Raw genomic sequence first — 11,757 nt, 5'->3', positions numbered from 1 at the left:
AGAGGGCAAAAGGAGAATGGTAAGGATAGAGGAAAGAAGAGGGCGAGTGGGAAGGGGGAAGGCTTAGTGAAAAGATGGTGGAGAAATTGGGGGCAGGTAGATGGAGGAAGAAAGAGGGTGGTGAGCAGGAGTGGGGAGAAGGCTTTGTGAAAAGACGGTGGGGAGATGTTTTTGCATAGATGGAGAAGGGAAAGAGGGTGGCAAGGAGGGTAGGGGTAAAGACGATGGGGAAAACAGTTTTTGGGTAGATGGAGGTTGTAAAAGAGGGTGGTGAGCAGCGGGAATGGGGAGAAGACTTTGGGAAAAGACGAGGGAAAAGTTTTTGGGTAGATGGAGGAACAAAAGAGGGAAATGAGAGCAGGAGGGAGAAAAAGAGGGTGTCCAGTGAGGGGGGAAAACAGTGGGGAAAAGTTTTTGGGTAGATGGATGGCAAAAAAGGTGGTGAACAAGAAAGTAGAGAAGGCTTTGCGAAATGACAGTGGGGAAAAATAGTGGGGAAAAATGTTTTGGGGTAGATGGAGGAAGAAAAAGGGTGGCAAGAGGGAGGGGGCAAAAGGTGGTTGAGAAAAGGTGGGGGACAAAGTTTTTGGGGAGATCTTTTTCTGAGTTTTAAATCAGATTATTTGTATTTTTGCTTTGAGTAGTTTGAGGTCTTTATATATTTTGTGTTGTATTAACCCCTTGCCTGATGCATAGTTAGCAAATACTTTCTTCCATTCTCTGGATTGTTTCTTCATTCTACTGATTGCTTCCTCTGCTTTGCAGAAGCGTTTAAGTTTAATGCAATTGCATTTTGTCTATTTTTGCTTTTTGTTGCTTGTGCTTTTGATGTGTATTTGAAAATCCCTTGTCCTAACCAATTTCACGAAGCATTTTCCTATGTTTTCTTCTCTAGTAGTTTCACAGTTTCAGGTCCTACATTTAAATCTTTATTTTCAGTAGATGGTAAGATAACAGCCTAGATGTATTCTTGTACGTGTGGGTTTTAGGTTTTCCTAGCACAGTTTATTGAAGAGATTGTCCTTCCTGAATGTGTGTTTTTGGTGCCTTTGTTGAAAGAGTTGACTGTAAAAGCTTGAATTTATTTCTGAGTTCTCTATTCTGTTTCATTTGTCTATGTCTGTCTGTCATTCCTCTATGTCTCTCTGTCTCTCCCCTACCTATTTTTTTTTTTCTTCTGCCACTACCATGCTGCTTTGGTTACTAGATTTGTGGTATATTTTGAAATCAGGTAGTGTGATGCCTCCAGCTTTTTTCTTTTTATTCAAGATTCTTTTGTCTATCTGAGGTATTTTGCATTTCCATGTGAATTTTAGGATTTTTTTTTTTTTTTTTTTTGAGACGGAGTCTTGTTCTGTCGCCCAGGCTGGAGTGCACTGGCGCGATCTTGGCTCACCGAAAGCGCTGCCTCCTGAGTTCAAGCAATTCTCCTGCCTCAGCCTCCTGAGTAGCTGGGATTACAGGCGTGCGCCATCACGCCTGGCTAATTTTTGTATATGTAGTAAAGACGGGGTTGCACCCTGTTGTTCAGGCTGCTCTCAAATTCCTGACCTTATGATCCACGTGCTTTGGCCTCCCAAAGTGCTGGGATTACAAGCATGAGCCACCATGCCTGGCCGTTTTTTGTTTTTGTTTTTGTTTTCCTATATGTATGAAGAATATATTTCCTAATTTAACACGGATTCCATTGATTCTGTAGATCACATAGGGTGATACAGATATTTTAACGATATTCTTGTAGTGCTTGGACATGGGATATCTTTACATTTACTTGTGTCTGCTTTAATATCTTTCACCTATGTTTTACAGTTTTAATTGTGGGATCTTTTGCCTTTTTGGTTAAGTTTATCTCTAGGTATCTTTCTGGGGGGGCATTAGGTAACTACTGCAATGAAATACCTTTCTTGATTTCTTTCTTAGGTGTTTCACTATTGGTACATTGGTGTGCTACTCATTTTTATGTATCAATATTGTATCTTGCAACTTTATGAAATTTGTTTATTATTTCTAGTAGGGTTTTTGTGGAATCTTTAGGGTTCTCCATGTGTGTATGATCGTGTCACCTGCAAACAGAGATAATTTGACTTCCTTTTATTTCCAATTTAGATGCCTTTTATTGCATTCTCCTTTCTAATTCCTCTAGCTAGGACTTCTAGTACTGTGATGAATAAAAGTGGTAAAAGTAGCCACACTTGTTCTAGATCTTAGAAGAAGAGCTTTTAACTTTTCCCCATTGATTATGATGTTAGCTGTCGGTTTGTCATATATGGATTTTATTGTGCTGAGACTAGTTCTACTGTTGAGGCCCTCTCATGCATTTTTCAGTTCATCAGTTGCATTTTTCAGCTTTGAGGTTTCTGTCACCTTTTTAAATTACTTCTATCTCTTTGTTAAATTTCTTCGATAAGTTTCTGAATTACTTCTCTATATTTGAATTTCATTGAGTATCCTCAAAACAGCCATTTTTACTTCCCTGTCTGGAGAGTCTCACATCTTTTTTTTTTTTTTTTTGTGAGCTGGAGTCTTATTCCATCACCCAGGCTGGAGTGCAGTGGTGCAATCTTGGCTCACTGCAACCTCTACCTCCCACATTCAAGAAATTATGCTGTCTCAGCCTCTCAAGTAGCTGGGACTACAGGCACCTGCCACCACACCCAGCTAATGTTTGTATTTTTAGTAGGGAGGGGGTTTCACCTTGTTGGTCAGGCTGGTCTCAAACTCCTGACCTCAGGTAATTCACCCACCTCAGCCTCCCAAAGTTCTGGGATTTCAGGTGTGAGCCACCACACCCAGCCGAGTCTCACATCTTTAGCTCTGGTCACTGGTGACTTATTTATTGTTTGGTGAGGTCATATTTCCTTGAATGTTCTTAATGCTTTTGAGCATATGTTCATGCCTGGGAGTTGAATAAGTGTGTATTTATTCCAGTTTTTGCAGTCTGTTCTTGTTTGTACTTGTCTTTCTTCAGTCTTCCAGAAATTCCAAGAAATTCAAGACTGTTGAGTTCCCCAAGCCTGTGGCCACTGCAGCTGTTTCAGCACCAGAGGGCACCTTAAGCTCAGGTTCACTGTGACTTTTGCAGACTGAGGTCCCTGGTGGCTGTGACACACTTGGAGAAGATAAGGGAGGGATTCTCTGGTTTCCCAGGCAAAGTTTTTCCTTCACATCCCTCTTCTTCCCCTTGCAAGGAATCTGGGCACCAAGCTTCGTGGATCTGGAAGTGTGATTTGGGCACTCTCATGGCCACTGCACCTGGCGCAGCACACCTGAAGCCCACAGCCTCCCAGAGCAGAGCAGCACTGGGGCTTGTCTGAGTCCTGTGGCCACTATATTGCCTGACTGCTGCTGACTTATTTAGGTTTCTAAGCCAGTTTAGTTTGCTGGTGATGATGCTGGCCAAGGTTTGGGTCCATCCCGCCGGGGTGGCAGAATTCGTTTTACCTGCAGGGGGCTCTGTAGGTGTCTGGGAGCTCCTGCCTGGGATCAGGGCCACAGTGTTCTGCCTGTTGCTGTGCCCATTGTGGTAGGGCTGATACCGGGTTCTCCTCTTTCTTGCATAGGGAAGGAATTCTCTCTGCACTGCACTGCCTGGAGTTGGGATTGGGGTAACACAGGCAGCCCTGTGGCCACTGCTGCTGATGTCACATAGGAAGTCCACAGCCTCCCAGACCAGCACATTGTTGGTTGTTGGAGCTCACCCAAGGACCAAAGTGACTCTGGCCTGCCTGCCACTGACATTTATTTGGGGCCTGAGGCCACTTGAATCAGCTGGTGGTGAAGCAAGTCAGGACTCAGGTTTGTCCCACCGGGGTAGTGGATTCCCTTTTAGACCAGGTCATGTCTAAATGCTCTGTCTATGGGCACTAGCCTGGAATCAAAGGCCATGGGGTTCTGCCCAGTGCTGTCCTTTACTATAGTAGAGCTGGCACTGGGCTCCAAGGCAAAGTCCCATGGACTCTTCCTTGTCCCTCCTGCAAGAGGTGGACACATTCTCTGCCCTGCACTGCCTAGGGTTGAGGGAGGGGCAGCGCAGGCACTGAAAGACTGTCTTTTCTCCCTCTTTAATGTGTCTTCTCTTGTTTTTAAGCTAAAACCAGGTTCTGTGATCTGTGACCTGCTTTCTTTAGCTCTTGTGAAGGTATTATCTTGCTTGGATTGTTGGACGGTGGTTCAATTTAATGTTCCTGCAGAGACATAATCACAGAGATTCTATCCTCTATCTCGCTCCACCTCTTCTCATTTATTTAGTTCTTCAATTTATTTCAACAATTTTTTGGAGGTTTCAGAGTATGAGTTTTGAACTGCTCTTGTTAATTTCTAAATTTATTACTTGTTTTGTTGCTATTATAAATGGGTTTGTTTCTTTAATATCATTTTAAGGCAGTTCATTGACAGTATATAGAAATAAAATTAATTTTTAGTATTGCATCTATATCTGGAAACCATGCCAAATTTATTATTTTGAATGCTATTTTACTGAATTTCTTAGAATTACGTATATATAAGAGATCATGCCATCTGTAAAGATAAATAATTTTATTATTTTCTTTTCAATCAGGATGTTTTCAATTTTCTATTCTTTACTAACTACACCTCGCTAGAATCCACAGTATAATGTTGAGTAGAATTTGCAAGAGTGACATTCTTGTAACTAATCCTACCAGGAAAGGATTCACCCTTTCATTGCTGAGTGTAATGATAGCTGTGGGTTTCATAGATAACTACCACTAGTTTCAGGAAGTTATCTTACTGTCCATAACTGGAGCGTTTTCATGATGAAAACGTGTAATATTTTCTCAAATGCTTTGTCTATTGAGATGCTCATATATTTTGATCTTTTATTCTATTAATATGGTGTTTGCATTCATTGATTTTTCAAATATTAAATCAATGGTGAATTCCTGGGGTCAATCACATCTGCACACAGTGCATAATCTATTTTACATGTTGCTGGATTCAGCTTGGCAGTATTTCATTGAAGATTTTTTATTTTATAAAATAATTAAAGATACTGGTCTATATTGTTTTGTGATTCAGTTTTGGTGTCAGTAATCCTGTTTGTAAAATGAATTGAGAAGTGTTCTCTCCCCTTTTATTTTCTGTAAGAGTTGGTGAACAATTGATATTAATTTCTCAGTGTTTGATTCACCTGGGGAGCTAGCTGAGATGAGATTTTTATTGTAAGGTTTTAAAATTACAACCCAATGTTTTAACCTTCCATAGATCTATTTATATTTTTTATTTCTCCTTTAGACCATTTTAGTTTCTGTTGTTCTAGGACTTTATTCTATCTATGCTATCTTTTTCAGCATAAGATTTACATTGCATTCTCTTTTAATCATATTTATTTTGTAATACTGGCAGTGATGTGTTCTCTTTTACTGCCGATTTTAGTAATTAGAGTCTCTTCTGTTTTTTTCTTGCTTAGCCTAATAAACATTTGCCAATTTTTTTTATCTTTCCAAACATTTAATTTTGGTTTGTTGATTTTCTCTGTTTCATATTCCCTATCTTTCTGTTGTCCTAACTTTATTTCCCCCCATCTTTGTTTTTCTTTTTTCTTTCTTTTTTTTTTTTTTTTTTTTGAGACGGAATCTGGCTCTGTCACCAGGCTGGAGTACAATGGCATGATCTTGGCTCACTGCGAGCTCCGACTCCCTGGTTCAAGTGATTCTCTTGCCTCAGTCTCCCTAGTAGCTGGGATTACAAGCATACACCACCAGGCCCAGATAATTTTTGTATTTTTAGTAGAGACAGGGTTTCACTGTGTTGACGAGGCTGGTCTCAAACTCCCGACCTCAAGCAATCTTGGCCTCCCAAAGTGGTGGAATTACAGGCGTGAGCCACCCTGCCTGGCCGGCTTAACTCTTAGGAAATGTTTGTCTTTAGGAACATTGTATTTGGTCAATTAAAATTTAAGATTCTGGAGCATCAACTGTTCTCTTATATGAAAATAAAAGCATGAATTTGGAAATAATGGGTTCCCCAATTTTTTGGGGGGGGAACAAAACAACTATCCATGTACATACAGTTTTTGGTTCCCCAGATCATTGAGCCAACTTGACCAAAATAAGTAACCCCTCATTCCTTATCTCAGGAAGGTGGTCTTGCCTTGCTTGGAGACGTTAAAATGAATTCACTGGATGTAGTTACTTTTAAGCATATCAGTTTACTTCATGTCCCATTTTCAACCAGTTACTGTACCTGAAATAATTAATAGAATCAAATTCTGTCATGCACAGGTAAATAAGTAAATTCTGTCATTTAATATCTAAATTATGTATATATATTTATATTTACATACGTATATTTTACTTGTAATTCAATGAAGATAAGGCTTTGTATGTATGCTCTGTGTAAAATATGCTGTCTATATTAATTCTCATGATAGTAAAGAATAGATTGAGTAATGGAATGTATTTGAATTTTACGTATGTCTCTCATTTAGTAGCAGAAATAAAATCTTAGCACTTGATTTAATAAATTCCTCCATTTAAAATAAGATGTTACTTTAGCAGAAACAAAATTTATCTTAATGCGATGATAATTCACTAGTTTACCTCTGATAAGCATCAGCTAGTATTTAATGCATTGTGAAATTACACAGCATCAAAATGAAATATAATACAGTTAGATAAAACACAAAAATTATCTTACTAATTTAGACATCAGAAGTTAGATTATAAAATCAAGGTATTTTTGGTGTTTGTTTTGTTTTTAGGATATTAGCATATACTACCAAACGTGAACCATAGTAAAAGCTGTTCAGTAACACTTACCATTCCATTTTCAAATAACCTGAGTTTATGTGTCAGGCTGAAAAGCTTTTAGATGAATGGTTTATGTTTCTGTATGTATCCGAATATTTGTATGTCATGTAGACAGCCCAAGAAAATATGCACGTATGTCAGCTATTGCATAGAATGGTAAAGAATACATTCTTAAAAGAAAGAAGAGAGTAAGATACATTCACTTAATGTTCCAAATAGGTCTCTAGCATCTCAAATGTACTATTCACCCATTACTTTCAAACATTATATCAGGGCCAGGCACCGTGGCTCATGCCTGTAATCTCAGCACTTTGGGAAATTGACGTCGGTGGATCACTTGAGGCCAGGAGTTCCAGGCCAGCCTGGCCAACATCGCAAAAACCTGTCTTGATTTAAAAAAAAAAAAAAAAAAAAAAAAAACTAGGCATGGTGGCACGCCACTGTAATACCAGTAACTTGGGATGTTGAGGCACCAGAATCATTTGAACCTGGGAGGCAGGGGTTGCAGTGAGCTGAGATCATGCTACTGACTCCAACCTGGGCAACAGAGCAAGACTCTGTCTCAAAACAAAACCAAAAACATTATATGATGGTATGTGATTAATCTGAATTCAAAACATTTTAACATAAACTAAATGAAAATTATACAAAATTTTGCTTGTTATCTGTTTTGAATTTACCAACAATTCAAATCTTGCTGAGAATATTTGCACTGTAAATATTTTTGTGATTATTGGTTATATTCAAATTTGCTCTCATTTTCAAAACAACATGTATAAAATTATTATTAAAATTGTACATAGCTTGATATATGTTGAATATAATTGTCATGGGATACATTTCTATATAATAATTAAAAGCACATTACAACCCTTGTACCTGATCTTGATATTATTTAACCTTAGAAATATAGAATAAATGATAGGAATAATATGGGAGACAAAACTGTGAAAAGCCACATATTGTATATCTCTATTGTTTTTATTAAACTTTTTTTCCCACTGCACTTGCAAATAAATTTGTCATGGACCATGGTAATTTTTATTGTAATGTTACTGTAGGTATATTCTGTTAGTAGGTTAAGTAAAATACATGATCAATGTCAAAAATATATGCAAGGAATATATAGAAAATTTAAGTTATAAAAAGCTACTCTTGGTCGCTGGTGGCTGGCAGGCTGGCAGCCCTAACACAGGCAGGGCTGCAAGTGCAGTCACCCAGGTCTGCAGCAGCAACAGGACGAGGCCAGCAGAGATGACCCCGATGAGCCCACTTCAGGTCGGGGCTGAGTGTGGGCACATGGTTCCCAGCGGCATGTGACCCAGTCCTGGCCAGCCGCCGCCCTCTGCCTGTGTAAGTGTCCGTGGGCCCCAGGGCCGCGAAGAGGCCTTCTGCCTGGGGCGGTATCAAGGCTGCAGAGTTTTCCTCCAAAGCCACACCTCGACTGGAAGGGGCCAGTTCAAGGACTCTGTGAGTGGTAGCCATGGGCAGATGCAGAGCTGCCGCTGTCGCTTTGCAGTGTCTGTAGGACTTAGAGGGCCTGGAGACTCGGTTCCCTGAACAGCACCCAGATCACCCTGTATCTGGGACACAGTTCATTCCCCGCTTCCCTAACTCTGGAGTAAAATCTTGAGGCTGCCATCTGGGGAAGCCACCTTGTCCGTTCAGCCATGAAGACAGAAACAGTGCCATCATTCCAGGAGACTCCAGCTGGATCCAGCTGTCACCTCAATAACCTGTTGAGTAGTCAGAAGCTGGTGGCTGTGGGGCTCTTGCTTGCTGGCTCCTGGTCATACACCTTCTGGTCAGCGTGTGGCTGCTGTGCCTTCTGTCTGCATTGCTAGTGGTGGTGGGAGGATGGCTGGGCTCCAGTGTCTCTGGAGTGGCTTCAGGTCCACTGCTTCTGGAAGGCTTCATCCCACTGGACACCTGTCCTGTATGCCCTGAGGCAGAAAGACAGCTGGAACAGGAGATCAACCGCACCATCCAGATGTCATTATTTGACATTTTGTGTTATCCTGGTACCGTTCTGTGAGCCAGGAGCCAGGCTTTGCATAGGAAATGGAGGCAACTATGAAAGGGTTGGTCCAGGAGATTCGGAAGAGGATGAGCATGATGCACCATCATGCTCTTGCCCAGAATGTTCTGACTCTCTGTCGTTGTCACCTGCAGAGCTATATTCAGGCAAAGGAGGCCACTACAGGGAAGAAGGGTCCAGTTGAGCCTTCCCACCTCTGGGAGGCTTACTGCTGGGCTACTTACCCACATCCTACTGTGCACAGCCCCAGTGCTGAAGTCACCTATACACATGGCATTGTGAATTTGTTGCTTCAAGGGCTGGTGCCCAAGTCCCACTTGGAGACACATACTGGATGCCATGTAGTGGTTGAACTCATCGTATGCAGTGTAGTCTTACCACTGATCAGCAGGCTGTGAGATCCTGATGGGATCCACCTTGTACTCATGGGTATATTTTCCAAGGCCAGAGATCCAACACTCTGCCCAGCCAGTGCCCCTGAACAGCCCTCAGTGCCCGTATCTCTGCCACTGATTGCTGAGGTACAGCAGCTTCCAGAAGGGAGAGCTCCTTCTCCAGTAGCAGCCCCAGGGTTCCTAAGTTAACAGTGAGCCAGAGAGTCCTGCAAGCCCCTTCTCAGAGGTTGAAGAAAGCCACGAAGCTGTAGAGGGAGATTTGGGTGGGATGTCTGAAAAAAGAAAAGTAGGAAACAACTCATTTCCTACAGCTAAATATTCGAGGCCCCCTGTTCTTATGTGAAGACTCAGCTGGAGTCTGCTGTCTGAACTAGGCTAAGAAACCATCATGCTCATGACTCCAGGCCACTTTCTGTCTGACAGGATTCAGGATGCCCTGTGTGCCCTAGAGGGTTCCTAGGCTCTGGAACTCAAAGGTGGTGAGGATTCTGAAGGAGCAGAGGCTGAGGAGTGTCCAGGGACAGAAACAGAGACAGGCCTGCTTGTCTCCACGCTGAACTTCTGCCCAGAGATCCAGATTGACACAGGAGACAAGGAGATAGAACAAGGAGATGTTACCACCTCTGTTCCAGCGTTGCTGGAGGGGCCAGAAAAGACCTGCTCCTCACAGCCCTCATGCTTAGAGAAGGATCTCACCAATGATGTGAGCTATCTTGATCCTAGTCTGCCACCAGTTCTGCTTTCCTCCTCTCCACCTGGTCCTCTCAGCTCAGCCATCTTCAGCTTTGAGCTCCTAAGCAGTCCAGATGGCCCAGTTGTCATCCAGAACCTTCATATCACTGGCACCATTACAGCCCGAGAGCACAGTGGCACCGGACTGCACCCATACACACACTATACTGTGAAGTATGAGACAGCCCTTGATGGTGAAAACAGGAGCAGCCTGCAGCAGCTGGCCTATCACACTGTGAATCACGGCTATTGGGAGTTCTTGAATCTGCAGGCCATCAGGAGAAACCAGATCTATGAAAGTTCATTAAAAATGTGAAGGTTCCTAAAAAGCTCTTTCCAGATCTTCCATCTGGAAACATGGACAGTGACAGAGTAGAAGCCCATAAGAGCCTCTAGAATAATTCCTGAAGCAACTGTGTGCCATTCCAGAGATTGCTAATAGTGAGGAGGTGCAGGAGTTCCTTGCTATGAACACAGATGCTCGCATTTCCTTTGTTAAGAAACCATTTATGGTCTCTAGAATAGAGAAGATGGTGGTGAGTGCCATTGTGGACACCTTGAAGACAGCGTTTCCTTGCTCTGAATCCCAGAGCCCCACAGAGGAGCTGAGTGAGGCCGAGACCGAAAGCAAGTCCCATACAGAAGGCAAGAAGGCTAGCAAGTCCAGGCTGAGGTTCTCATCCAGTAACATTTCTCCAGCACTAAGTGTGACTGAAGCACAAGACAAGATTCTTTATTGTCTCCAGGAAGGCAATGTGGAGTCCAAGACCCTATCCGTGTCTGGGATGGAATCTTTTATTGAAAAACAGACAAAGTTACTGGAGATGCAGCCAACAGAAGCCCCAGAAAAAGATCCTTGTCAGATGCAACTGTGCCAGCCCAAGATCCCAGCAACAGTGATTCAGGAACAGAGACAGAGTTAGTTGACACAATCTTGAATCTGCTTCTCTTGCTACTAACAGAACAATGGAAATGACTGTGTACTGAAAACATGCAGAAGTTTCTTCGTCTTGTCTTTGGTACCCTAGTTCAAAGGTGGCTAGAGGTGCAGGTAGCTAATTTAACAAGTCCACAGCCCTGGGTGCAGTACCTCTGGCTTCTTCAGGAGTCCATCTGGCCTGGTGGAGTTTTGCCTGAGTTTCCACAGCCTGTAAGGACCCAGGAGCAGAAACTGCCTGCTGAGAAACAGGCTTTGCAGAGCCTAATGGGAGTCCTCCCAGATCTCATAGTAGAAATTCTTGAGGTGAACAAATGCCAGCTGAGCTGGGGTCTAGTCTTGGAGTCACTGCAACAACCCCTCATCAACAGGCATTTGATTTACTGCCTTGGGGACATTATCCTGGAATTCTTGGATCTCAGTGCCTCTGTTGAGGACTCCCCTGCTACCAACTCAGCTTCAGATACCCCAGGCAACCCTATGAGGATGGGTGTCTCCTCTTAGCTGGTTATTCACGCATCCTTCCCAGGTCAGGGAAGTAGAGTTACTAGGCCACCCAGAGACCAGTGAGGAAGCCCGTGCTCCCTGGAAGTAGGCTACAGCTCAGAAGGCCTAGGCTCTCAGTGGCTCAATTCTCTCCCACTTCTGCTCCATTTGTAGCAGGTGACATGGGGTATGTGTCCCAGTTGCATGCACATTTATTTCCATGTCCTTTTTGTAGTGTTGGGATTGTTGTTGGTGAGTAGATTCTGTTTCCTTTGGGAAAAGAAGATGTGTGGTAGAGGAACAATCCCCTTTTTCTTCTCCTTCTGCCATCCTCCCTGAGACTGTTTGCCAAAACCCTGGCTGCTTGTGCACAGATGTACTTAATCCACCAGCACAGAA

The 11,757-nt window shown here is 42.6% G+C and overlaps 1 pseudogene; it reads left to right on the top strand.

The window, feature by feature from the left end:
• The first annotated feature begins 8,440 nt into the window (after window positions 1-8,440).
• Window positions 8,441-11,376, top strand: LOC116480237 (sorting nexin-19-like; annotated as a pseudogene).
• The last annotated feature ends 381 nt before the right edge of the window (window positions 11,377-11,757 follow it).

This window comes from Hylobates moloch, unplaced genomic scaffold, assembly GCF_009828535.3.
Source record: "Hylobates moloch isolate HMO894 unplaced genomic scaffold, HMol_V3 SCAFFOLD_13, whole genome shotgun sequence".
In the NCBI taxonomy this organism is placed as follows: Eukaryota; Metazoa; Chordata; class Mammalia; order Primates; family Hylobatidae; genus Hylobates; species Hylobates moloch.
This window is presented reverse-complemented; position numbering and strand designations above follow the sequence as displayed.